At 45.1% G+C, this 27,713-nt stretch overlaps 1 pseudogene; it reads right to left on the reverse strand.

Annotated features, from left to right (window-relative positions):
• LOC125507239 (wall-associated receptor kinase 5-like) lies at window positions 1-27,713 on the reverse strand (annotated as a pseudogene).

The raw sequence follows: 27,713 nt of genomic DNA on the forward strand, positions 1-27,713 counted from the left end.
TTAGCGAGGTAGGTCCGTCCAAGAAACTAGTTCTCGCTCCATTGTACAACATCGAGTGACACATTGATTTGATGAATTAGCAGCCCCAAAACTAGTGCTGAAATAGTTGGAATAATTTGAAGGTAACAATGTCACAGTTTCACCATGCCTTTCTAACTCATGATTTCTCTTCATGTAAGTGCATCTAGTGCCACCCCTAGTTGGTTTTGAAGTATTGACGACAAACCTAGTTGAGGGACTAATGTGTTTGTGAGAATTGCAGGATAACACAGGTAAAAGTCCCTCATTGATTCGGTTTTACTATCATAGATGACCCCTAAAAATGTATGAAGACATTGAAGCCAAAAGTGATATATGAAGATATTCACATTGAAGACTATGACAAAAGAAGACACGTTATGAAGCCTATGGAGCTCGAAGACTTAGATCTTTTGTAGTTTTTTTTCTTTTGTGTTGAGTCATAGAAACCACCGTACTGATAAGTGTGGTCCAGGAGAACCAGTCAGAATGACTGAAGTGATGCCTAAAACAAAAACCTATGTCTTCAAGTGAAGACAATGAGAGCGAATCTTGTCCAGAGCCGGACAAGTCAGCTTTGCTTGTAGCCCAAGTAAAGTTGCCATGAGAGTTTGAAATCTGACCGTTGAGACACGTGTCAGTTCCTTAGTGACCCAGGGTCATTTCGGACAAATCAGGTCGGGTTGCCAAGTGGCTATAAATAGCCCACCCCCTACAACCATAAACGGTTGGCTGCTCAGATTTCAGTGCACGGCTTTTGTCGTTTGAGAGCAACCCACCTCGAAGCCTTTGAGAGAAAATTCCTAGCGAGGAGAAAAGCCCTAACCACCCAGAGCCAGAGAACATTGGGCATCACTTAAGTCTTCTTGTCTGTGTGATCTGAAGACTTATTACACTTGAGGACTGTGCATCCCCAGACGGTTAGGCGTCGCATTCAGAGCATCCAAGAGACATTGTGGATTGCCAGTGAACGAAGTCTGTGAAGGTTTGGGAGTCTACCTTGAAGACTTACCAGAGTGATTGGGCGAGGACTATGTGACCTTAGCTCAAGGAGAATACGGTGAGGACTTGGTGTCCTGAGCTGCGTGTTCAGGACTGGGTGTCCGGGACTGTGTGTCCTAAGGTTTAAATACCTAGCCGCTCCAACCAGACGTACAATTGTCACAGCAACTGGAACTGGTCCAACACATCATTGTCTTCAATGAGTCACTGGTTACATCTTCACTTCCTTTTTCTTACTGTTACTCATTGTGAAGCCATTGCATGCTTGCTCCATCTTTTGTCTTCACAACGTGAATGTATGATCTGTTTGGCTTCATAACTTCTTCCTACCTGATCCTTATTACACTGCAGCTGTTTGTCATTGTGCTTTCACTCTATTGAATACTTGACCATGGCTTGCCTAGTGTAATCTAACTTCCGCTGTATAGTAATTGGCATATCTTCGCTGTTTGTCTTCATAACTCCCACGTTTTGAAGACTTTCATCAAAATCGTCTATTCACCCCCCTCTAGTCGATATAACGCACTTTTAATTGGTATCAGAGCAAGGTGCTCCCTTGTTCTGTGTGATTCGGTTTAACCACCTGGAGTTTTAGCTATGTCGACTGCAGGGATAATCAAAGTCTCCGCTGCGTGCCCCGTCTTCGATGGAACTGAATATCCCTACTGGAAGAATAAGATGCGCATGCATCTTGAAGCCATTGACGTCGACCTATGGTATGTCGTCGAGAACGGCGTTCCCAAGGCTGGAGAAGGTGTCACTGCTGCTGATGTCAAGAAGTTCACTCAACTGGACTCTACTGCCAAAAATATCATCTGTGGTCATCTGACAAAAGGACAGTATGGCCGTGTGAGTGCCTTGAAGACATCCAAGCTGGTCTGGGACTGGCTCTCCAAGGTCAATGAAGGCATCTCAACCCAGAGAGATCAGAGAATCAGTGTTCTTCGCAACCTCTTCAACCGCTTCAAGCGAAATGACAATGAGAATGTCCAGCACACATTTGACCGGCTCACTGACATCACAAATGAGCTTCAAGCCCTCGGCGCCACTGAGATCACCAAACATGAAATCGTCAAGACGCTGCTGAGATCACTTGATAGTTCGTTTGACATCCTAGCCCTGATTATTCAAGAATGTCCTGATTTCAAGACACTCGATCCGTTTGACATACTTGAGAGGCTCAACACACATGAGTTTCAGCTTTCTGAGAAAAGAAATATCTACGGTTCAAACTATGGGCGAACTCGTGCCTTGAAAGCAAAAGCTGTTTCCTCATCTGAAGAAGAATCTGACAGCAGTTCTGATGATCCTGAAAACATTGGAAGGGAACTTGCAATGCTAGTGAAGAAGTTCCAAAAATTCACCAAGAAGAAAGGCTTCAGAAAATCTTCACGATCAAACTCAAGGAATGATGAAGTTTCTGCTCATGACTACAAGAAGAAAACATGTCACAAGTGCAAAAAAACTGGACACTTCATCTCTGAGTGTCCACAGTGGGACAATGAGAACAGAAGGAAGAAGAAGAGCAAGAAATATGACTCTGACGACAAGAAGAAGAAGAAATACTCAAAGTCTTCTTTCAAGTCTTCCTCAAAGTCTTCATCACACAAGAAGAGCTCATCTGGCAAGGCACGTGCGTTTGTTGGCAAGGAAATGGATTCTGAGGAGGAGTCCGCTTCTGAGGAGGCAGAGGTGGAGTCTAAGGAGGAGTCTGATTCTGGCATTGCAAGTCTGGCTACAGCATACGTCGCCAAGTCCATCTTCAACACTGAAGACAATGACTTCATCACCGACACCGATGCAAATGACAAGGATGACTCCACTCCTACCTACTGCTTCATGGCACGCAGTGCCAAGGTAAACACACGCACTACTCGCTATCAAACATCCAGTGATGATGACTCTGATTGTGATTCAAAACCCAGTTACAAAACACTTGCTAAAATTGCAACTGAACAACAAAAGGCCATGGAACATATTCAAAAACTGTTAGACAGAAGCGATGATCTGTTGGGTGCTGAAATGACTCGATTTGAATCCTTAATTGAAGACATAAAAAATCTTCACGTTAAGTATCAGGAACTTGAAGATCGTCTTGATACTCTCTCAACAACTCATGAAAAGCTTTCCTATGATTATCTTCAAAGGAAGCAAGAACTTGAGAAATTGAGAGTGGCTCATGAAGATCTTCAAAAGGAAAACGAGTCACTTCGCACCGAACAGATTAGTTCCGCTCAGGAAGGATTTGAACCACCATGTCTTAAATGCATTGAGCGTGATAATGCTACTTCTGTTGCTGAATGTTCCACTGCTACTGCTGTTGCAATATCTTCAACTGTTGATGTGGTAACTAACCCCTCTGCTGAGGATACCACTGCTATTGCTGATGAGAATGCTAGGTTGAAGACATTGCTTGAAACAGGGATGTACAAAAGTCTTAAAGGACATCAGACATTATGTGATGTCCTCAAAAAGCAGATTCTGAACCGAAACCCTAGGAAAGAGGGTGTTGGGTTCGTAAGGAAAATAAATTCAGATGGCTCTTACTGGAAACTTGAGTAGTACCCCAAAACCACATGGGTTGCTACAAAGGAACTTTCAGCAGATCCATCCAATTTATCTGGCTTCACTTGTGCTAACCCCATTATTATTGATGAATCCTTTGATGCAAACTATAAACTGTTTAAGAATTAGAATGGTGAAGTGTTTGCCAGGTACATTGGTACTAACTGCAGGAATGGACCGCCTATGAAGAAGATCTGGGTTCCGAAAAAGTGTCTGGAAAATCTTCCTGTGAATGTCTTCATGACACCTCACTTGAAGAAGACAAACCTCAGACCAAAGGCTTCATACGGTCCAAAGGCTTCATACAAACAGAGGACTCACCTGAGTCACACTAACACAAATGTTTTGCAGGGAAACCATATTCAGGCATATGAATATGAGAGCAGCTCATCAAACCGTCATGTTCATATGACCAAAAATTATTCTGCTTATTCTTATGAGTACTATTGTCCACCTGCAAGACTGTTTGCTAAGGCTTCAAAGCCAAAATTTTCAGATGCTGCACTTAGACTTATTGCTTCTAAGCCACCCTTGAAGATGTAGGTGGTTAAGAAGGCTTAACTCTCTTTTGCAGGGAAAGGTCTCCAGCAAAAAACCAAAATCTTCTGACGCTATTGCTGGGGACCTTAAAAATCTTGTAGGGCGCAAGATAAAATGCCCGAATGGCATCATTATGTACTTCGTTCCTGAATCGCATGCTACTCCCCCTATTAGTCCTAATCTGAATCTAAGTTTTCATAACCCACTGGTTCGTCAAATGTTTTTGCTTCACAATTCTCTTCGTGAAGCCTATCCCCCTAACTGCACTATAGGTATGACACCAGCGTCTTCAAAGTCTTCAGAATGGATTATTGACAGTGGGTGTACAAATCACATGACTGGCAAAAGAGGCCTTCTTATGGACTCAACCTTACGTCCATCTGACAAGAGCCACATCACATTTGCTGACACTGGTAAAAATAAGGTATTGGGTCTAGGTAGAGTTGCAATCTCAAAGGATCAACACATGGATAAAGTCATGCTTGTTGAATCCCTTGGTTTCAACTTAATGTCTGTCTCAATGCTTTGCGATTTGAACATGGTCGTAATATTTGGAAAATATCGTTGCCTGGTACTAATGGAATCTGACAAGTCTCTAGTGTTTGAAGGGTATCGGAAAGATGATTTGTATGTGGTAGATTTCTCAGCAGGGCCACAACTTGCAGTATGTCTTCTTGCAAAAACTTCAGAATGCTGGCTTTGGCATCGGAGGCTTGGGCATGCTGGCATGAGGAACCTCCACACCCTTGCGAAGAAGAAGTATGTCATAGGCATCGAGGGAGTCAAGTTCAAGAAAGATCACTTATGCGGTGCCTGTGAAGCAGGGAAGATGACGAGGGCAAAACATCCTTCGAAGACAATCATGACTACTACTCAACCCTTCGAACTGCTCCACATGGATCTTTTCAGTCCCACTCACTACTCAACTTTTACTACTACTGCTTGCCTCTATGGCTTCGTCATTGTTGATGATCACTCTAGATATACTTGGGTGCACATAATCCTTTACAAGACTGAAGTGCAGGATGTCTTCAGACGCTTCGCCAATCGAGTTATGAACAATTTTGGCGCCAAGATAAAGCACATCAGAAGTGACAATGGCACTGAATTCAAGAACACTGGCCTTGATACATATCTTGATACCTTGGGCATCACACATGAATTCTCAGCTCCGTACACGCCACAGCAGAATGGCGTCGTCGAACGCAAGAACAGAACACTCATTGAGATGGCCAGAACGATGCTAGATGAATACAAGACTCCAAGAAAGTTCTGGACTAAAGCCATTGACACCGCATGCCATACAATCAATCGTGTTTATCTTCACAAGCTTCTGAACAAGACATCTTATGAACTCCTAACTGGCAAGAAGCCAAATATCAGTTACTTCAGAGTATTTGGCGCAAGGTGCTGGATCAAGGACCCACATCACACTTCAAAATTTGCACCAAAAGCACATGAGGGTTTTATGCTTGGATATGGAAAGGATTCGCACTCCTACAGAGTCTTCAATCTCTTTCATTACAAAGTGGTTGAAACAGTGGATGTGCGGTTCGATGAGACAAATGGTTCACAAAGAGAGCAACTGCCAAATGTGCTAGATGAAGTTCCAGCTAGTGAATCAATCAAGCTTATGGGAACTGGAGAGATTATACCTTCTGAAGCTCATCCTGAAGAAGAACTTATCATCTCAGCACCTGATCAACATGAAGACAATGCTCAGCCTGAAGACATTCCTCCCAACAACAACATAGATCAGCAAGAGCAAAGTCTTCGCCCTTTACATCCTCGTGTTGCCAATGAAGTGCAGATTGACAGAATAATTGACAGCATCAATGCACCTGGTCCACTCACTCGTTCAAGGGCAACTCAGCTAGCAAATTTCTATGGGCACTTTGCATTCGTCTCAATATCAGAACCCAAGAAAGTTGAAGAAGCCTTCATGGAACCTGAATGGATTCAAGCTATGCAAGAAGAGATTCAACAGTTTGAGCTAAATAATGTATGGGAACTAGTTAAGCGTCCTGATCCACGGAAGCACAACATAATAGGCACCAAATGGATATACCGCAACAAGCAAGATGAGCATGGTCAAGTTGTCAGAAACAAAGCTCGTCTCATTGCTCAAGGATATACTCAAGTGGAGGGCATTGATTTCGATGAAACATTTGCTCCTGTGGCTAGGCTTGAAGCCATACGCATACTGCTGGCCTATGCAAATCATCATAACATACTTCTGTATCAAATGGATGTGAAAAATGCCTTTCTCAATGGCAAGATTGAAGAAGAAGTGTATGTTGCACAACCGCCTGGCTTTAAAAATCCAAAACATCCTGACATGGTATACAAGCTCAACAAGGCACTGTATGGCCTCAAACAAGCCCCTAGGGACTGGTATGACACACTCAAATACTTCCTGAAGAGCAAAGGCTTCATACCTGGTTCCCTGGATCCCACTCTTTTCACGAAGACATATGATGGTGAACTGTTTGTGTGCCAAATATATGTGGATGACATTATCTTCGGCTGCACCAATCAGAAGTACAGTGAAGAGTTTGGATATATGATGCAAGAGCAATATCAGATGTCCATGATGGGGGAGCTGAAGTTCTTCCTTGGTCTTCAAATAAGACAACAACAAAATGGCATCTTCATATCTCAAGAGAAGTATCTTAAAGATTGCCTGAAGAAGTTCGGTATGCAAGACTGCAAAGGCTTCACAACACCAATGCCAGCCAAACATCATCTGGGTCTTGACGACAATGGTAAAGAGTTCGATCAAAAGGTATACCGCTCTATGATTGGTTCTCTGCTTTATTTATGTGCATCTAGGCCAGATATTATGCTTAGTGTTTGCATGTGTGCTCGATTTCAAGCGGCACCAAAGGAATCGCATCACTTAGCTGTGAAGCGAATTCTTCGATATTTGGCTCACACCCCAACTCTAGGATTATGGTATCCAAAGGGCTCAGAGTTTGATTTGGTTGGATTCTCGGATGCTGATTATGCTGGTGACAAAGTTGATCGCAAGTCTACATCAGGCACATGTCACTTTCTGGGACGATCACTTGTATGTTGGTCTTCAAAAAAGCAGAACTGTGTATCTCTCTCCACTGCTGAATCTGAATACATTGCTGCTGGATCTTGCTGCACTCAGCTTCTGTGGATGAAGCAAACACTCAAGGACTATGGCATTGATATGAAGCGAGTGCCACTTTACTGCGACAACGAAAGCGCCATCAAGATTGCCAACAACCCAGTTCAACACTCGAAGACAAAGCACATTGAAATTCGTCATCACTTTTTCAGAGATCATGTTGTGAAGGAAGACATTGATATCATACACGTCAACACTGAAGAGCAATTGACAGATATCTTCACCAAGCCCTTGGATGAGAAGAGGTTTTGCAAGTTACGGTGTGAGCTAAATATCCTGGAATCCTCAAATGTCCTGTGATCAGGCACACATCCTAACACTTATGCATATGATGACTTAGATGTACAACGCACAAAGTAAAGTATATCTTCAATCAATGAAGACATACATTCTAAGTGTGAATACATTAATGTGGAATTTGACTTTGGAGCGCCACGATAATTGTGCGCCGTGTCTGGGTCTAATACTTCCTATACGGTGGGTAACGCCACCACCAAACGTTTCATTTTGAAGTGTTTCACTCATGGCGTTACCCTGCAATGTCTTCACATTTGATTTGGCTTCGAACTCAACATATTTTCATGATTATCTTCACTATGTTGACTACAGATATATATATATGCTAGTGTTCTGTCTTCTACAGCATTCACTTATAGCTATGTCTTCGTGTTGAATCTTTTGAACTAAGTGAATGTGATCGGACCCCAATCTTCTCTATGCTTTCTATCTCAAACTCTATCTCTCTAAGTCATATGCATTCTATTGAAACTGTCGAATGTCTTCACTGCGTCGTTGTCAGCAGAAGATATAGAGACAACCATAAAAGTCCGCTTTCAATGATCATTCCTCCACATAAAATCCGGAGAAGCAGGAACGACCGCCCGACAATCCAGGCGTGCGTGGGATGTGGAACAAACCCCAAACTTCCGCAAACTGGCCACGCGTTCCTCAGATGCGAATCGCCAGGGGCACCTGTGTAATAGCACAGTGCCGCCCCTGTGCCTATAAATTCACACTTACCGCGGTCATTATCTCCTTTTTCCACCCTCGCACGAACCCTAGCGCCACCGCTAGCTCTCGACGACGCCGGCGACGAAGCGCTTCGCTGCCGCAACTTCTCCGACGCCGTCTTCACGCCGATCGCGGACATCGTCCTCTTCGCCGTCGCCGTAGGTGTCTTCCGTCGCCAAGTTAGGGCACGGAGGATTGAACTGCTCGGCATCATCTCCCACTCCATCTAGCAGTTCCAAGTGTGGTAAATAAAACTTCTTTTTACAGCCCCTTTTGATCTCATGGTTCTGTCACTTTCTACCATAAGAAGTTTCTCTTCACACAAGTTAGATCTCTCAATCTGCATCTCATAACATGCCTAGTATATTCACTTGTGCTTCATGAAGTAGTTAGATTCCACACTTGTACTGATCTGTGGGTTCGTACAAATCTGGAACCAACTTCTTATCTATGAGTGAATGTCTTCGCACGATGAGGTCAATGTCTTCTAAACTGATTAATCTTCAAAATCTTCTGAGAATGCATATGACCTCTTCCCCTTCCCTCGCACCTTAATGCTGTCACAGGTACATGTCTGTGGGAGAATCCTTTGGTTCTCATAGTCTGCATTCATTTGCAGAATTCCTACAGCATCACATAAATTCTCCTGAAGCCAGTTCCTGTTGGTCCAGCAAAAGAAAGCCTTTGAAGCCTTTGAAAGTTTTGAAGCCTTTCAAGTTAAAGTTTATGGCTTCAGAAGCAGCAGCAAGGAAGGGGGGCAGACAGCGACGTGGAGGAACTTCCAAAGATCTGCCTGAAGACCTGGCAGAAATGTATAAAACAGATCCTGAAAAGAATTATGGGCAGCGCAAGACCCGAATCCAATGGATTCGACGCTATTGGGCAGAACAATGGTTCAAATACCGCTTCACAACCCAAGAGTATGCTGAGAAAAGTGCCATCAAAAGACCGTGGGGAGACATCTTATACAAGAACCTTGTACCCAGGTCCAGAGATGAAGCTATTTCCCAAAGCTTCTATCCATGCATGGTTCGTGGGCCACAGCCTGATGATGCACATCCGTCGTCACTACTCTGGTGTCGTGACGACAATCTGTTCAAGCACAACTTCCAGTTTGCCCAACAATCAGCGAAGCAGAACAACAAGAAGTTGGGGTTAGACTTCAACCCTGGTCCCTCAACACCAAGGGCAGATGGCACACGCGACGCAGAACCCAATATCATCGGTCCGTATGCCATCCTTGAGGGCCTCAGCACCCGCATCTTAGTCCAAGGGACTACCGTGAATGACCCTCCAGCTGACACTGAGTCTGATGAAGCTTTTGCTGTACTGAAGCCAAAGCAGTCGAAGAAGCCAAAAGCTTCAAAGCCGGCCCCTTCATCAAAAATCTCAAGGGCGAAGCCATTGGCAACTGCACCTCCTGAAGACAGTGTGCAGTCTGAAGACGTATTCCGCGTCTCCAAGCCCCAGAAGGCCAAGGTGCCTCAGCCACACACCGGCAAAGAGCTCACAGCTGCTGCCATTCTGCGCAGCGAAGCCATTGATCTGTCAAGTGATGAACATCTTGGAGATGACGCTCTAGAGCAGCTCATCAAGAGCAGAGAAGAAGCTGAAATCTTCAACAATTTGCCTCTCTTTGATGTCGCCATCATCCACAACTTCATCGACGAATGGTTTGCCACACCAAACATCAGCTTCAAAGATCTGCAGCTGCCCGTTGGCCTCAGCGTCGCCTTCCAAGGCGCTATTGCTTCAGAACTTGCAATTGCCCAGCGCATTGTTGAACTGAAGCAGAAAATTGATCATGAAAAGGCTCAGTTCAAGAATAATATGGCCAAGCTCAGCGTGCAAGAAGTGAAGAGTTTCAAGACCATGTTGCATGAGCTAAAGGAAAATTTTCTGAAGAAGCGTGCAGAAGCTCAGGGTTCACGTGAGCGGATGAAGTCTCTGGCTGAAAGATGTGTACAAGCCTACAATGAGGCTAAGAAGCGCAAGGCACTTGGGCGTCCTGGCATCGACCCCAAGATGGCCGCGAAGAAGAAGAAGAAGCCTGCTATGGCTGAACCAGAGGCACCTAGGCAAGAAGCAGTTCCAATTGTCTTCCCAACTGCAACGACTGGCTCGAAGCCAAAGAGCCGGTCAACAGCTTCAGAGCTCAAGAAGACAAGAACTGCTGAGGCTGAAGCCAGGAAGAGGAAAAGCTCTGAAGCCTCTCCTACTGCCCCCAGCAAGAAGAAGCGAAAGATCAAGAAATCTCGGGCTGCTCCCACAGAGCCCTTGATAGTTGAACCTATTTCTATGGTTCACCCCAACGCAGAACGACAACTGACAGTTCATGAGCCTGTGTCCACAGAGGCTCTTGAAGCTGAAGACATACCAGCAGCCGATCCCATTGCTGCTGAAGACATTGGTCATCAGGACAATGTACAAGATGATGCAGCCCTTCCTCAGTCTGAACAAAGCGAACTCATCAGCATTGGTCGTCCTTTGACGCCAATTGCACAAGATGCGTCATGGGCGGATCGCCCTCAAGAGGAAGAAGACAATGAGGCCCAGCCCACACCAACCCCACAGGTGTCGTCTGCATTCCGCAGGCTTCGCAAAGGTCCAAGGCCTCAACTCTATGCTGAAGACATTCCGGCTGCATCAGCCGCAGAAGAAGCACCACAAGAGCCCACTCCTATGCTCCACCAAGAAGCAGTTCTCTAGGAGAACGTGCTTGTGACTGACCCTCCAGCTAGTCAAGCGGAGGCTGAAAATATTGAGGCTGCCACAACCAACACTGAAGCCAATGTGGAGCCCTCCCCACCAAAAGCTTCAGAAGACAGTGAAGCTACTGATCCAGACACTTCTATTCCTGAGTCTGCTGCAGGTCCTCAATTTGATTACCATGTTGAGCATAGGCCTCATGTCCAGAAGCCAGCCCCAAGGCTGCCAAGGTTCCCAGGTCCTGCATCAGCACCTGGCTCCTTTAACATCAATAGCTTCAAGGCAGATAATACGTTCTTCAACAGCTCCAAGAACCCCTATTCAAGGGAAAGGATTTCATCAGATAGGTTCTGGAGCTATCCTCAGCGCAGCTACTATTCATGCATCCTATACAACCAAGGTCGCATCTTCCCGCACAAGCGCCTTGATGTTGAAGCCATTGCTGGTCTGCCCTGTTTAGAGGAAGCACTGGATTGCTTCAAGCAAGTGGGTCTGCTGCAGTTTATAACTGATGAAGAGCACTGGAATGAAGAGTTTCTGTTGCAATTCTATGCCACCCTACACATCAAAGGATACAACAGAGATCCGAAGACTTGGGCCCTGGAGTGGATGACCGGCAATGTCCATCACGAAGCCAATGCATTCGATATCATTGTGCTCACTGGCCTGCCCACTCCCGGCGAACTCTTCGAGGAAGGCTGTCCACTACACACTGAAGCTCTTGAGAGCATATTCCAGAGGCCTGGACCAAATATGAGTCAGATGCTCTCCATGATGAAGCCATTGCCCCACGATGCTCCTTATCCAACAGAGTTCTTTGTTGAAGACTTTGAGTACCTGCCCAGAACCATCTATCACATTCTCCGACGGACTCTCTGGCCTATTAAAGGGCACTCTCCAAATGCCAAGATCGAGGGTGCAATGAAGACTCTGATATTCTGTATTCTTCATGGCAAATGCTTCAACGCACAGAATCTCTTCATACGCCAACTAGCTGCATCAGGCTCAGATCTGTTTGGTTTAAAGTACTATGCTCCTTGGGTAATGAGACTGATCAAGCTTCACTCTGCGATCTCATATCAGCCCTCAGCCCGCAACCATCGGATCTTCTTGCCAGATGTGGATACCTCTGCTGAAGCTATATATCCTGAGCCTGCCAAGCAACCTTTGAGTCTTCAGAATGCAGAACACCAGAGCTTCACTCAGAACGATGAAGGTGTTGAAGCCATCTCCAGGGTGTATCCTTTGGCTGGCACTACACGTGCGCCACACCCTGCTTCAACTGAAGCCACTGATAGTGCAACTGCTTCAAGACCCAAGAAGCGTGCTCGTGTTCTCAATGACCGAGAGCTTCTTGTGGCCCTTCATCAAAAACAAGATAGGCATCATGACTGGCTAAAGCGTTAGATGAAAAGCCTCTTGGTGGATGTCAACCGTCTTCGAAATCTTGCCACCAAGAATGCTTTCGTTACCCATGAAACCTGTCGTCGTACATGGAAAGGGCTATCAATGATGTGTACTGAAGCTGAACTTGAAGAGGATGGCTTCACTGAGCGATTCAAGTTTGACACCACACCTCCTAGAAGGGCTGTGATGCGAAGCACACCATCACTTGAAGACTCTGAGTTTTCTTCATCTGCTGCCACAGTCACTGTCATAATCATTGATGAAGAAGACGATGCTACCTCACCGCCACCTGCTTCAGCACCTCCAAGCTCTTCTGCACCGCCAAACACCTCCAACGACCCTGCTGCTCCTGGGAACGAGTAGACACTCTATGTCTTCAAACCTTTTTGGTCCTTACTGACAAAAGGAGGAGAAGCATATGGGTTGATAGTCTTCAAGCGGGTCCATATGGGCGGGTGCTTTATGTTTTGTTATATTTTGCTTCGTGCTTACAACTCTCGTTTTTTGCTACATTTGGTTCTTACGAGTTGTAACACTTAAACCAGATGGTCGTCTGCTACTTGTTTGCCACCCTATTGTGCGAAGATAAATTCCGCACTTATCTCATTCTGCAGACGTCCATTTTCCATTATGCATGTCTTTATCTTTATATACTTTCACATGCATAGTGGATTGTCATCATAAGCTGAAGTGGATCTCCAAGTACAACCTGCCATGTGCATTTGCATTCCAAAAGCAAATTAACTTATATGCACATCTTCAGGGGGAGCCCTTGCAACTTATGAAGACAATTCCTTATCCTTTACAATTTCACAGACTATATTCCCCGTTGAAAACTTCAACTAGTTTGTCATCAATCACCAAAAAGGGGGAGATTGTAAGTGCATCTAGTGCCACCCCTAGTTGGTTTTGGAGTATTGACGACAAACCTAGTTGACGGACTAATGTGTTTGTGAGAATTGCAGGATAACACAGGTAGAAGTCCCTCATTGATTCGGTTTTACTACCATAGATGACCCCTAAAAATGTATGAAGACATTGAAGCCAAAAGTGGTATATGAAGATATTCACATTGAAGACTATGACAAAAGAAGACACGTTATGAAGCCTATGGAGCTCGAAGACTTAGATCTTTCATAGTTCTTTTTCTTTTGTGTTGAGTCATAGGAACCACCGTACTGATACGTGGGGTCCAGGAGAACCAGTCAGAATGACTGAAGTGATGCCTAAAACAAAAACCTATGTCTTCAAGTGAAGACAATGAGAGCGAATCTTGTCCAGAGCCAGACAAGTCAGCTTTGCTTGTAGCCCAAGTAAAGTTGCCATGAGAGTTTGAAATCTGACCGTTGAGACACGTGTCAGTTCCTTAGTGACCCAGGGTCATTTCGGACAAATCAGGTCGGGTTGCCAAGTGGCTATAAATAGCCCACCCCCTACAACCATAAACGGTTGGCTGCTCAGATTTCAGTGCACGGCTTTTGTCGTTTGAGAGCAACCCACCTCGAAGCCTTTGAGAGAAAATTCCTAGCGAGGAGAAAAGCCCTAACCACCCAGAGCCAGAGAACATTGGGCATCACTTAAGTCTTCTTGTCTGTGTGATCTGAAGACTTATTACACTTGAGGACTGTGCATCCCCAGACGGTTAGGCGTCGCGTTCAGAGCATCCAAGAGACATTGTGGATTGCCAGTGAACGAAGTCTGTGAAGGTTTGGGAGTCTACCTTGAAGACTTACCAGAGTGATTGGGCGAGGACTATGTGACCTTAGCTCAAGGAGAATACGGTGAGGACTTGGTGTCCTGAGCTGCGTGTTCAGGACTGGGTGTCCGGGACTGTGTGTCCTAAGGTTTAAATACCTAGCCGCTCCAACCAGACGTACAGTTGTCACAGCAACTGGAACTGGTCCAACACATCATTGTCTTCAACGAGTCACTGGTTACATCTTCACTTCCTTTTTCTTACTGTTACTCATTGTGAAGCCATTGCATGCTTGCTCCATCTTTTCTCTTCACAACGTGAATGTATGATCTGTTTGGCTTCATAACTTCTTCCTACCTGATCCTTATTACACTGCAGCTGTTTGTCATTGTGCTTTCACTCTATTGAATACTTGACCATGGCTTGCCTAGTGTAATCTAACTTCCGCTGCATAGTAATAGGCATATCTTCGCTGTTTGTCTTCATAACTCCCACGTTTTGAAGACTTTCATCAAAATCACATATTCACCCCCCCTCTAGTCGATATAACGCACTTTCACTTCATCACCATCTTCCCTCTCATGGCCTGCAGTCTTGGCTCCACTTCTTTCATGGTAGGCCTCTCCTCTCCTCTATGCTTTAAGCATGCCATCGCAAGGGAGGCCATCTCGTCGATCTGTCTTTCCGTACCTTCCTCAAGAACTTGAACATCGACGATCTGCTTGATGGTGTTATCTTGTTGCCTTTGAACAAAGTAATGGCATAGGTTTTTATTTTCACCATGGGAATTGAGAAAGATCGACTTTTTCCTTGTAAGGGGCTCGACAATTATCACACCAAAACTATAAACATCACTCTTTTCAGTTAGTTGGCTTGTGTGGTAATACTCGGGATCCAGGTATCCAAATGTACCTTGCACTGCTGTGACTACACGAGTTTCATCAATGGAGATGGATCTTGACGCTCCGAAGTCTGCAACCTTCGCACTGAAGTTATGAGTCAAGAGTATATTGGCAGATTTCACGTCTCTGTGAAAGATTGGTATAGAAGCAGCGGAATGCAGGTAAGCAAGAGCACTTGAAGCCTCACTAGCAATTATAATACGATCGTCCCATGTTAAAGAGATCCTGGAACTGAGGTTGTCACCATGGAGGATTTCAGACAATGCGCCGTTGGATATGAACTCATACACAAGCAAAGGTACATCTGACTCGAGGCAGCATCCAAAAAGTTTTACCACATTTCAATGATTGATTTGTGACATAATGGCAAGCTCGTTAATGAATTGATCAATCTCTATTTGATCAACCAATTTGGACTTCTTTATGGCCACCACGCGCCTATCTAATAAAATCCCCTTGTAAACGGTACCATGCTCTCCAAGACCTAGAATGCGTGTGGAGTCAAAATTGCCGGTTGCCTTTTCTAACCCATCCAAAAAAAATATTTTAGTGCTATGCATGGCACTTTCATCCGATGAGATCAGTTGTTCCAAGAAAAGACCTTTGTTTCTGCGGAAGTGCGCCTTTCGAACTCTACTTTTAATACCTTGGTTCCACCTTCGTGTTGGGTTTCGTAGTAATTTCAAAAAATTTCCTACGCACACGCAAGATCATGTGATGCATAGCAACGAGGGGGAGAGAGTTGTCTACGTACCCAACGCAGACCGACTGCGGAAGCGATGACACGACGTAGAGGAAGTAGTCGTACGTCTTCACGATCCAACCGATCAATCACCGAAACTACGGCACCTCCGAGTTCGAGAACACGTTCAGCTCGATGACGATCCCCGGACTCCGATCCAGCAGAGTGTCGGGGAAGAGTTCCGTCAGCACGACGGCGTGGTGACGATCTTGATGTACTACAGCAGCAGGGCTTCGCCTAAACTCCGCTACAGTATTATCGAGGTATATGGTGGCAGGGGGCACCGCACACGGCTAAGGAATAGATCACGTGGATCAACTTGTGTGTTCTAGGGTGCCTCTACCTCAGTATATAAAGGAGCCAAGGGGGGAGGGGGGCGCCGGCCAAGGAGAGGGCGCAGGAGGAGTCCTACTCCTTCCGGGAGTAGGACTCCCCCCCCAATCCTATTCCAACTAGGATTCCCAAGGGGGAAAGGGGGAGAAGGGTGGCCGGACACCTCTCCTAGTCCTAATAGGACTAGGGGAGGGGGGAGGTGCGCAGCCCCCTTGGGCTGCCCCTTTCTCCTTAACACTAAGGCCCATGAAGGCCCATATGGCTCCCGGGGGGTTTCGGTAACCTCCCGGTAACCCGGTAAAATCCCGATTTCACCCGGAACACTTCCGATGTCCAAACATAGGCTTCCAATATATCAATATTTACATCTCGACCATTTCGAGACTCCTCGTCATGTCCGTGATCACATCCGGAACTCCGAACAACCTTCAGTACATCAAAATGCATAAACTCATAATGTAATTGTCATTGTAACCTTAAGCGTGCGGACCCTACGGGTTCGAGAACAATGTAGACATGACCGAGACACGTCTCCGGTCAATAACCAATAGCGGGACCTGGATGCCCATATTGGCTCCTACATATTCTACGAAGATCTTTATCGGTCAGACCGCATAACAACATACGTTGTTCCCTTTGTCATCGGTATGTTACTTGCCCGAGGTTCGATCGTCGGTATCCAATACCTAGTTCAATCTCGTTACCGGCAAGTCTCTTTACTCGTTCCGTAATACATCATCTCACAACTAACATATTAGTTGTAATGCTTGCAAGGCTTATGTGATGTGTATTACCGAGAGGGCCCAGAGATACCTCTCCGACAATCGGAGTGACAAATCCTAATCTCGAAATACGCCAACTCAACATCTACCTTTGGAGACACCTGTAATGCTCCTTTATAATCACCCAGTTACATTGTGACGTTTGGTAGCACCCAAAGTGTTCCTCCGGTAAACGGGAGTTGCATAATCTCATAGTCATAGGAACATGTATAAGTCATGAAGAAAGCAATAGCAACATACTAAACGATCGGGTGCTAAGCTAATGGAATGGGTCATGTCAATCAGATCATTCAACTAATGATGTGACCTCGTTAATCAAATAACAACTCATTGTTCATGGTCAGGAAACATAACCATCTTTGATTAACGAGCTAGTCAAGTAGAGGCATACTAGTGACACTTTGTTTGTCTATGTATTCACACATGTATTACGTTTCCGGTTAATACAATTCTAGCATGAATAATAAACATTTATCATGATTATAAGGAAATAAATAATAACTTTATTATTGCCTCTAGGGCATATTTCCTTCAGTCTCCCACTTGCACTAGAGTCAATAATCTAGATTACATTGTAATGATTCTAACACCCATTGAGGCTTGGTGCTGATCATGTTTTGCTCGTGGAAGAGGCTTAGTCAACGGGTCTGCAACATTCAGATCCGTATGTATCTTGCAAATCTCTATGTCTCTCACCAGGACTAGATCCCGGATGGAGTTGAAGCGTCTCTTGATGTGTTTGGTCCTTTTGTGAAATCTGGATTCCTTTGCCAAGGCAATTGCACCAGTATTGTCACAAAAGATTTTCATTGGACCCGATGCATTAGGTATGACACCTAGATCGGATATGAACTCCTTCATCCAGACTCCTTCGTTCGCTGCTTCCGAAGCAGCTATGTACTCCGCTTCACATGTAGATCCCGCTACGACGCTTTGTTTAGAACTGCACCAACTGACAGCTCCACCGTTTAATGTAAACACGTATCCGGTTTGCGATTTAGAATCGTCCGGATCAGTGTCAAAGCTTGCATCAACGTAACCTTTTACGGTGAGCTCTTTGTCACCTCCATATACGAGAAACATATCCTTAGTCCTTTTCAGGTATTTCAGGATGTTCTTGACCGATGTCCAGTGATCCACTCCTGGATTACTTTGGTACCTCCCTGCTAAACTTATAGCAAGGCACACATCAGGTCTGGTACACAGCATTGCGTACATGATAGATCCTATGGCTGATGCATAGGGAACATCTTTCATATTCTCTCTACCTTCTGCAGTGGTCGGGCATTGAGTCTTACTCAACTTCACACCTTGTAACACAGGCAAGAACCCTTTCTTTGCTTGATCCATTTTGAACTTTTTCAAAATTTTGTCAAGGTATGTGCTTTGTGAAAGTCCAATTAAGCGTCTTGATCTATCTCTATAGATCTTAATACCTAATATGTAAGCAGCTTCACCGAGGTCTTTCATTGAATTTTTTTTATTCAAGTATCCCTTTATGCTATCCAGAAATTCTATATCATTTCCAATTAGCAATATGTCATCCACATATAATATCAGAAATGCTACAGAGCTCCCACTCACTTTCTTGTAAATACAGGCTTCTCCGAAAGTCTGTATAAAACCAAATGCTTTGATCACACTATCAAAACGTTTATTCCAACTCCGAGAGGCTTGCACCAGTCCATAAATGGATCGCTGGAGCTTGCACACTTTGTTAGCTCCCTTTGGATCGACAAAACCTTCCGGTTGCATCATATACAACTCTTCTTCCAGAAATCCATTCAGGAATGCAGTTTTGACATCCATCTGCCAAATTTCATAATCATAAAATGCGGCAATCGCTAACATGATTCGGACGGACTTAAGCATCGCTACGGGTGAGAAGGTCTCATCGTAGTCAATCCCTTGAACTTGCCGAAAACTTTTTGCGACAAGTCGAGCTTTGTAGACAGTAACATTACCATCAGCGTTAGTCTTCTTCTTAAAGATCCATTTATTTTCAGTTGCTTGCCGATCATCGAGCAAGTCAACCAAAGTCCATACTTTGTTCTCATACATGGATCCCATCTCAGATTTCATGGCTTCAAGCCACTTTGCGGAATCTGGGCTCACCATCGCTTCTTCATAGTTCGTAGGTTCATCATGATCTAGTAGCATGACTTGCAGAACAGGATTAGCGTACCACTCTGGTGCGGATCTTACTCTGGTTGATCTACGAGGTTCAGTAGTATCTTGATCTGAAGTTTCATGATCATTATCATTGGCTTCCTCACTAACTGGTGTAGGTGTCACTGAAACAGTTTTCTGTGATGTACTACTTTCCAGTAAGGGAGCAGGTACAGTTACCTCATCAAGTTCTACTTTCCTCCCACTCACTTCTTTCGAGAGAAACTCTTTCTCTAGAAAGGATCCATTTTTAGCAACGAATGTCTTGCCTTCGGATCTGTGATAGAAGGTGTACCCAACAGTCTCCTTTGGGTATCCTATGAAGACACATTTCTCCGATTTGGGTTCGAGCTTATCAGGTTGAAGCTTTTTCACATAAGCATCGCAGCCCCAAATTTTAAGAAACGACAACTTTGGTTTCTTGCCAAACCACAGTTCATAAGGCGTCGTCTCAATGGATTTTGATGGTGCCCTATTTAACGTGAATGCGGGCGTCTCTAAAGCATAACCCCAAAACGATAGCGGTAAATCAGTAAGAGCATCATAGATCGCACCATATCCAGTAAAGTACGATTACGACGTTCGGACACACCATTACGCTGTGGTGTTCCGGGTGGCGTGAGTTGCGAAACTATTCCACAGTTTTTCAAATGTATACCAAACTCGTAACTCAAATATTCTCCTCCACGATCAGATCGTAGAAACTTTATTTTCTTGTTACGATGATTTTCAACTTCACTCTGAAATTCTTTGAACTTTTCAAATGTTTCAGACTTATGTTTCATTAAGTCGATATACCCATATCTGCTTAAATCATCTGTGAAGGTGAGAAAATAACGATATCCGCCACGAGCCTCAATATTCATCGGACCACATACATCGGTATGTATGATTTCCAACAAATCTGTTGCTCTCTCCATAGTACCGGAGAACGGTGTTTTAGTCATCTTGCCCATGAGGCACGGTTCGCAAGTACCAAGTGATTCATAATCAAGTGGTTCCAAAAGTCCATCAGTATGGAGTTTCTTCATGCGCTTTATACCGATATGACCTAAACGACAGTGCCACAAATAAGTTGCACTTTCATTATCAACTCTGCATCTTTTGGCTTCAACATTATGAATATGTGTATTACTACTATCGAGATTCAATAATAATAGACCACTCTTCAAGGGTGCATGACCATAAAAGATATTACTCATATAAATAGAACAACCATTATTCTCTGATTTAAATGAATAACCGTCTCGCATTAAACAAGATCCAGATATAATGTTCATGCTCAACGCTGGCACCAAATAACAATTATTTAGGTCTAATATTAATCCCGAAGGTAGATGTAGAGGTAGCGTGCCGACCGCGATCACATCAACTTTGGAACCGTTTCCCACGCGCATCGTCACCTCGTCCTTTGCCAGTGCCCGCTTATTCCGTAGTCCCTGTTTCGAGTTGCAAATATTAGCAACAGAACCAGTATCAAATACCAAGGTGGTACTGTGAGCTCTAGTAAGGTACACATCAATAACATGTATATCACATATACCTTTGTTCACCTTGCCATCCTTCTTATCCGCCAAATACTTGGGGCAGTTCCGCTTCCAGTGACCAGTCTGCTTGCAGTAGAAGCACTCAGTTTCAGGCTTAGGTCCAGACTTGGGTTTCTTCTCTTGAGCAGCAACTTGCTTGCCGTTCTTCTTGAAGTTCCCCTTCTTCTTCCCTTTGCGCTTTTTCTTGAAACTAGTGGTCTTGTTAACCATCAACACTTGATGCTCCTTCTTGATTTCTACCTCCGCAGCTTTCAGCATTGCGAAGAGCTCGGGAATAGTCTTGTTCATCCCTTGCATATTATAGTTCATCACGAAGCTCTTGTAGCTTGGTGGTAGTGATTGGAGAATTCTGTCAATGACGCAATCATCCGGAAGATTAACTCCCAATTGAATCAAGTGATTATTATACCCAGACATTTTGAGTATATGCTCACTGACAGAACTGTTCTCCTCCATCTTGCAGCTATAGAATTTATTGGAGACTTCATATCTCTCAATCCGGGCATTTGCTTGAAATATTAACTTCAACTCCTGGAACATCTCATATGCTCCATGACGTTCAAAACGTCGTTGAAGTCCCGATTCTAAGCCGTAAAGCATGGCACACTGAACTATCGAGTAGTCATCAGCTTTGCTCTGCCAGACGTTCATAACATCTGGTGTTGCTCCAGCAGCAGGCCTGGCACCCAGCGGTGCTTCCAGGACGTAATTCTTCTGAGCAGCAATGAGGATAATCCTCAAGTTACGGACCCAGTCCGTGTAATTGCTACCATCATCTTTCAACTTTGCTTTCTCAAGGAACGCATTAAAATTCAACGGAACAACAGCACGAGCCATCTATCTACAATCAACATAAACAAGCAAGATACTATCAGGGACTAAGTTCATGATAAATTTAAGTTCAATTAATCATATTACTTAAGAACTCCCACTTAGATAGACATCCCTCTAATCTTCTAAGTGATTACGTGATCCAAATCAACTAAACCATAACCGATCATCACGTGAGATGGAGTAGTTTTCAATGGTGAACATCGTTTATGTTGATCATATCTACTATATGATTCACGCTCGACCTTTCGGTCTCCGTGTTCCGAGGCCATATCTACATATGCTAGGCTCGTCAAGTTTAACCTGAGTATTCTGCGTGTGCAAAACTGGCTTGCACCCGTTGTAGATGGACGTTGAGCTTATCACACCCGATCATCACGTGGTGTCTGGGCACGACGAACTTTGGCAACGGTGCATACTCAGGGAGAACACTTCTTGATAATTTAGTGAGAGATCATCTTATAATGCTACCATCAATCAAAACAAGATAAGATGCATAAAAAGGTAAACATCACATGCAATCAATATAAGTGATATGATATGGCCATCATCATCTTGTGCTTGTGATCTCCATCTCCGAAGCACCGTCATGATCACCATCGTCACCGGCGCGACACCTTGATCTCCATCGTAGCATCGTTGTCGTCTCGCCAATCTTATGCTTCCACGACTATCACTACCGTTTAGTAATAAAGTAAAGCATTACATCGCGATTGCATTGCATACAATAAAGCGACAACCATATGGCTCCTGCCAGTTGACGATAACTCGGTTACAAAACATGATCATCTCATACAATAGAATTCAGCATCATGCCTTGACCATATCACATCACAACATGCCCTGCAAAAACAAGTTAGACGTCCTCTACTTTGTTGTTGCATGTTTTACGTGGCTGCTACGGGCTTAAGTAAGAACCAATCTCACCTACGCATCAAAAACCACAACGATAGTTTGTCAAATAGACTCCGTTTTAACCTTCTCAAGGACCGGGCGTAGCCATACTTGGTTCAACTAAAGTTGGAGAGACAGTCGCCCGCAAGCCATCTATGTGCAAAGCACGTCGAGGGAACCGGTCTCGCGTAAGCGTACGCGTAAGGTTGGTCCGGGTCGTCTCGTCCAACAATACCGCCGAACCAAAGCATGACATGCTGGTAGGCAGTATGACTTGTATCATCCACAACTCACTTGTGTTCTACTCGTGCATATAACATCAACATAAATAACCTAGGCTCGGATGCCACTGTTGGGTTTCGTAGTAATTTCAAAAAATTTCCTACGCACACGCAAGATCATGTGATGCATAGCAACGAGGGGGAGAGAGTTGTCTACGTACCCAACGCAGACCGACTGCGGAAGCGATGACACGACGTAGAGGAAGTAGTCGTACGTCTTCACGATCCAACCGATCAAGCACCGAAACTACGGCACCTCCGAGTTCGAGCACACGTTCAGCTCGATGACGATCCCCGAACTCCGATCCAACAGAGTGTCGGGGAAGAGTTCCGTCAGCACGACGGCGTGGTGACGATCTTGATGTACTACAGTAGCAGGGCTTCGCCTAAACTCCGCTACAGTATTATCGAGGTATATGGTGGCAGGGGGCACCGCACACGGCTAAGGAATAGATCACGTGGATCAACTTGTGTGTTCTAGGGTGCCTCTACCTCAGTATATAAAGGAGCCAAGGGGGGAGGGGGGCGCCGGCCAAGGAGAGGGCGCAGGAGGAGTCCTACTCCTTCCGGGAGTAGGACTCCCCCCCCCCCAATCCTATTCCAACTAGGATTCCCAAGGGGGAAAGGGGGAGAAGGGTGGCTGGCCACCTCTCCTAGTCCTAATAGGACTAGGGGAGGGGGGAGGTGCGCAGCCCCCATGGGATGCCCCTTTCTCCTTTCCACTAAGGCCCATGAAGGCCCATATGGCTCCCGGGGGGTTCCGGTAACCTCCCGGTAACCCGGTAAAATCCCGATTTCACCCGGAACACTTCCGATGTCCAAACATAGGCTTCCAATATATCAATCTTTACGTCTCGACCATTTCGAGACTCCTCGTCATGTCCGTGATCACATCCGGGACTCCGAACAACCTTCGGTACATCAAAATGCATAAACTCATAATGTAACTGTCATCGTAACCTTAAGCGTGCGGACCCTACGGGTTCGAGAACAATGTAGACATGACCGAGACACGTCTCCGGTCAATAACCAATAGCGGGACCTGGATGCCCATATTGGCTCCTACATATTCTACGAAGATCTTTATCGGTCAGACCGCATAACAACATACGTTGTTCCCTTTGTCATCGGTATGTTACTTGCCCGAGGTTCGATCGTCGGTATCCAATACCTAGTTCAATCTCGTTACCGGCAAGTCTCTTTACTCGTTCCGTAATACATCATCTCACAACTAACATATTAGTTGTAATGCTTGCAAGGCTTATGTGATGTGTATTACCGAGAGGGCCCAGAGATACCTCTCCGACAATCGGAGTGACAAATCCTAATCTCGAAATACGCCAACCCAACATCTACCTTTGGAGACACCTGTAATGCTCCTTTATAATCACCCAGTTACGTTGTGACGTTTGGTAGCACCCAAAGTGTTCCTCCGGTAAACGGGAGTTGCATAATCTCATAGTCATAGGAACATGTATAAGTCATGAAGAAAGCAATAGCAACATACTAAACGATCGGGTGCTAAGCTAATGGAATGGGTCATGTCAATCAGATCATTCAACTAATGATGTGACCTCGTTAATCAAATAACAACTCATTGTTCATGGTTAGGAAACATAACCATCTTTGATTAACGAGCTAGTCAAGTAGAGGCATACTAGTGACACTTTGTTTGTCTATGTATTCACGCATGTATTATGTTTCCGGTTAATACAATTCTAGCATGAATAATAAACATTTATCATGATTATAAGGAAATAAATAATAACTTTATTATTGCCTCTAGGGCATATTTCCTTCACTTCGGACCAACAAGGTTGAAATTAACGCAATAAATAGAACCCCAGTACCACAACTTAGTCCAATAATAACTCCTGCAAAAGTATATACGTAATATTTAGACACATTTTTTTAAAAAAAGGATATATTCTCAGCCTCTGCATCTGGACGATGAATGCATCCATTTTATTAATTATTTATAAAGACCTTACAAATAATATATCAATATGCTAGAAGCCATCATCTTGTCAACACACATGTCGCTACTCCTATCCCCTTGATGAAGATGTGCCAAATGTCCGAGCCTAATACCAAACATACATCACATCAAATCCTAACATCTAATGTCGGATGCCCCAACTAAGCCACAATGCCGGAATTGGGTCACACATCGGTCTGACGCACTCTCATAGGCCGCCGCCACCTCCAACCGCGTATCCATCTCTAGAGCAGGTACTCATGCACCAACCTTGGCAGGCCTACCGTCGACGCCACCATGGCGTCAGACAATGCCACCATCCTGCGCGTGTCCATTCACACACGCCCATCCCTGAAACTCCGCAGCGCCATGCCGCAGTGATCCGCCGTCGGCCTTGCGGTAGATGTAACACCGTTCCTCCTCTTGTCACCTCCAGCCATCACTTGCTCCAAAACGATGCCCCCAGGAGGAGAAGCGATACTGAGAACGCCATCATCGTCCGATCTGGGAGACCCAACTCTAGGGTTTCCCCCAGAGCATCCCGAACCTGGTCACGCAAACTGCAACGACGATGCCCCGACAAGGAAACGACATCAAAGACGCCGCCAATGTCCGCCATGACCATAGTCGGCGTGATTTTCCTCAGCAGTTGCACCACCGGGCATGCGCTATCGGCGTCGCTGCTCCCTTCAACTGGAGCAAACTCCAAAACAATGCCCTGAAGAGGGTACGATACAAAAGCAACACAATCGCTAACAAGGACCAGACAAGGATGGAATCTCGTAGATCCGCCCAGCTGCCGACATGTCACACCCACCACCGTGCCGACCGTGACTCCAAGACCAAGCCCACGCCTGGGCACAGATCCGGCCACGCCACCACCGTCCCTGGCGACGGCGACGTCCCAAATCGAGATCGAGACGACCCCGACCGAAACCCCGCCACCAGCGCCACCACGACGCACCACTGCCTCCTAGCCAAGAGGCCGCCGAATCCAGCCATCCCCGCCACCGAGAATCCAGCCAGACGTCGCGCCCCTCGCCGCCGCATAGCCGACCCATGATGCCGCCACGACGACCAAAGGAAGGAGGAAGAGACCGCGCCGCCGCCCGCGCCGCACGGGCTTCGCCCAGCGGACGCACTCCGGCGGTGGCGAGGCGGGAGGGGGGGAGGAAGCGTTGGAGAGGAGCGAGTCGCTGGCCGTCGATCTAGGGCACCCGTGACGTACGCGCGGGGCGCGTCGAGGGAGGAGGGGTGTGAATAGTTTTTTTTTGTCTGTAACTACTTTGTCGTTATTTATGTGTTGCCGAAAACACTTTCGATTCCATTGTTTTTAGATTCAGCGGACCAATGCTCTGGTCCTAGTTGATGTTAAAAATAAAAATAACCAAAGTTTGGCAGTGGGCCAGTGACAACTGACAAAACCTCTCTACATTGCCAGGCAATGAAAAGAAAACTACCGTGTTGCTCTCACCAAAACATAATATTTAAATGATAAATAGCAAAAATCTCTTTTCAGATTCTAAAATGGTTGTAATGTTGTCAATGGTTATAAGACGAATAAAGCAAGGTGATAACTTCAGGAGGTTTACCTATCAATCCATTGGTGCAAGAGTTTGTTTCCTTTGCAAAATTACCGCCAAAAGGACATAAACAATGGTATCCTCCAACTATGTTTTAACAAGTTGCAGACTTAGGGCAGGGACTTGGACTATGCTCACATTCATTGACATGTGCAGTGAATATCCAAGAAAAAACACCTAATCCCATGTGAGACTTTTGAGGTAAGATAAGAAAGATATGGATATTGGGGTATTAGTAGATAACTATAGAATACCACTTGATCTAGGCTTCTTATTTATTCTAAGAAATGATTTGCAATTCTACTTAAATGAATATATATCAGTCAACATCAAAAGTTACAAACAAAGGTATACGTACCATTTTTCAATCAATGATGGAACTGAAATGGCATTCAAGATGCAAGACAAGTATAATGAAACAAACTAACAATTTGATCAATATGAGATAGAAAAAAAGTGAGTACAAGACTTGAGTATGACGGTATGTTCTCCTTTACAGTTTTTCCAACAACATATTCATCTACTATTACATAAGTACTCGATTCTCAAGAGACAAAACTTACATATTATAACCCCTACTTTGCATTTCTCTATTCGGATTTTTTTGCATGCATATATGAGAGGGGAAATGGTACACATGAAAATTAATACAATCTAGGTGTGTGTACCGGGGGGGGGGGGGGGGGGGGGGGCTTTCCTGTGCATCCATTGGAGAGGTAAGGACTCCCTTGGTATCCGCTAGAGCAATTGCATAGATACCCTAAGCCATTGGGTGAATTCACGCACACAGTGTTTCCGGTCCGACATGCATAGGAAGACATGTTTCTGCTCGCCACCTCACATGTTACATTTCCAATTGCCCAGTCAAGCACCACCGGTTGCCGCCCTTTTTAGGTATCATTGAACCTTGTCGTGGTTATATACTGAGTTGAAAACAAAATTCTCCGCTTCCACCACCATGGAGTAGCCGCATGGGTTGAAGTGCCAACTAGTCGTACTGTTGAGGTAGTCGACATCATAGAATACGGCATGGTAGCTTGTTAATCCCATGGTAATGGTGTTTTGGCAGCAGCCTATGCCGACGCACGAGCCATTTGCCAGTTCGTCCGGGCTCCAACACACCGATATACACCCTGCTACATACCTCGATTTGCCTGTGTAAATGTATCCCATTGAGTTGCAACCAATGCTTATGAACTTGTTCTGCACGTCCGAGAACCGATATGGCCATGCTAAGTAAAAATCCCAAGGGCGCAAATCCATTTTTGCTGTACTAGAATTGTAGCAATATGATGGGATGGTCATTAAAACTCTGGATTGACCGCGGGATGCTGAGATGTTTAGAACCTCCTGTTCATGAATGAATGGCCTCTCAATTCCATCAACAGTCCTGCTGCAGTTGACCTCGAACCTTTGTTCGATGGCACAACCAATAGCAATGCCACATGGGTAGGGAATCTCAATGTCACCGCAATGTGTTCTGCATCTGTGCTTAGGTTGCGCCAATGACATAGATGCGAGGTTCAACAGGATTATAACGGCGCCGAGCAGTATCATCGAGGCCAT

This window comes from Triticum urartu, chromosome 5A (genome assembly GCF_056163025.1).
Source record: "Triticum urartu cultivar PI428250 chromosome 5A, HENAU_Tu73, whole genome shotgun sequence".
NCBI classification, from domain to species: domain Eukaryota; kingdom Viridiplantae; phylum Streptophyta; class Magnoliopsida; order Poales; family Poaceae; genus Triticum; species Triticum urartu.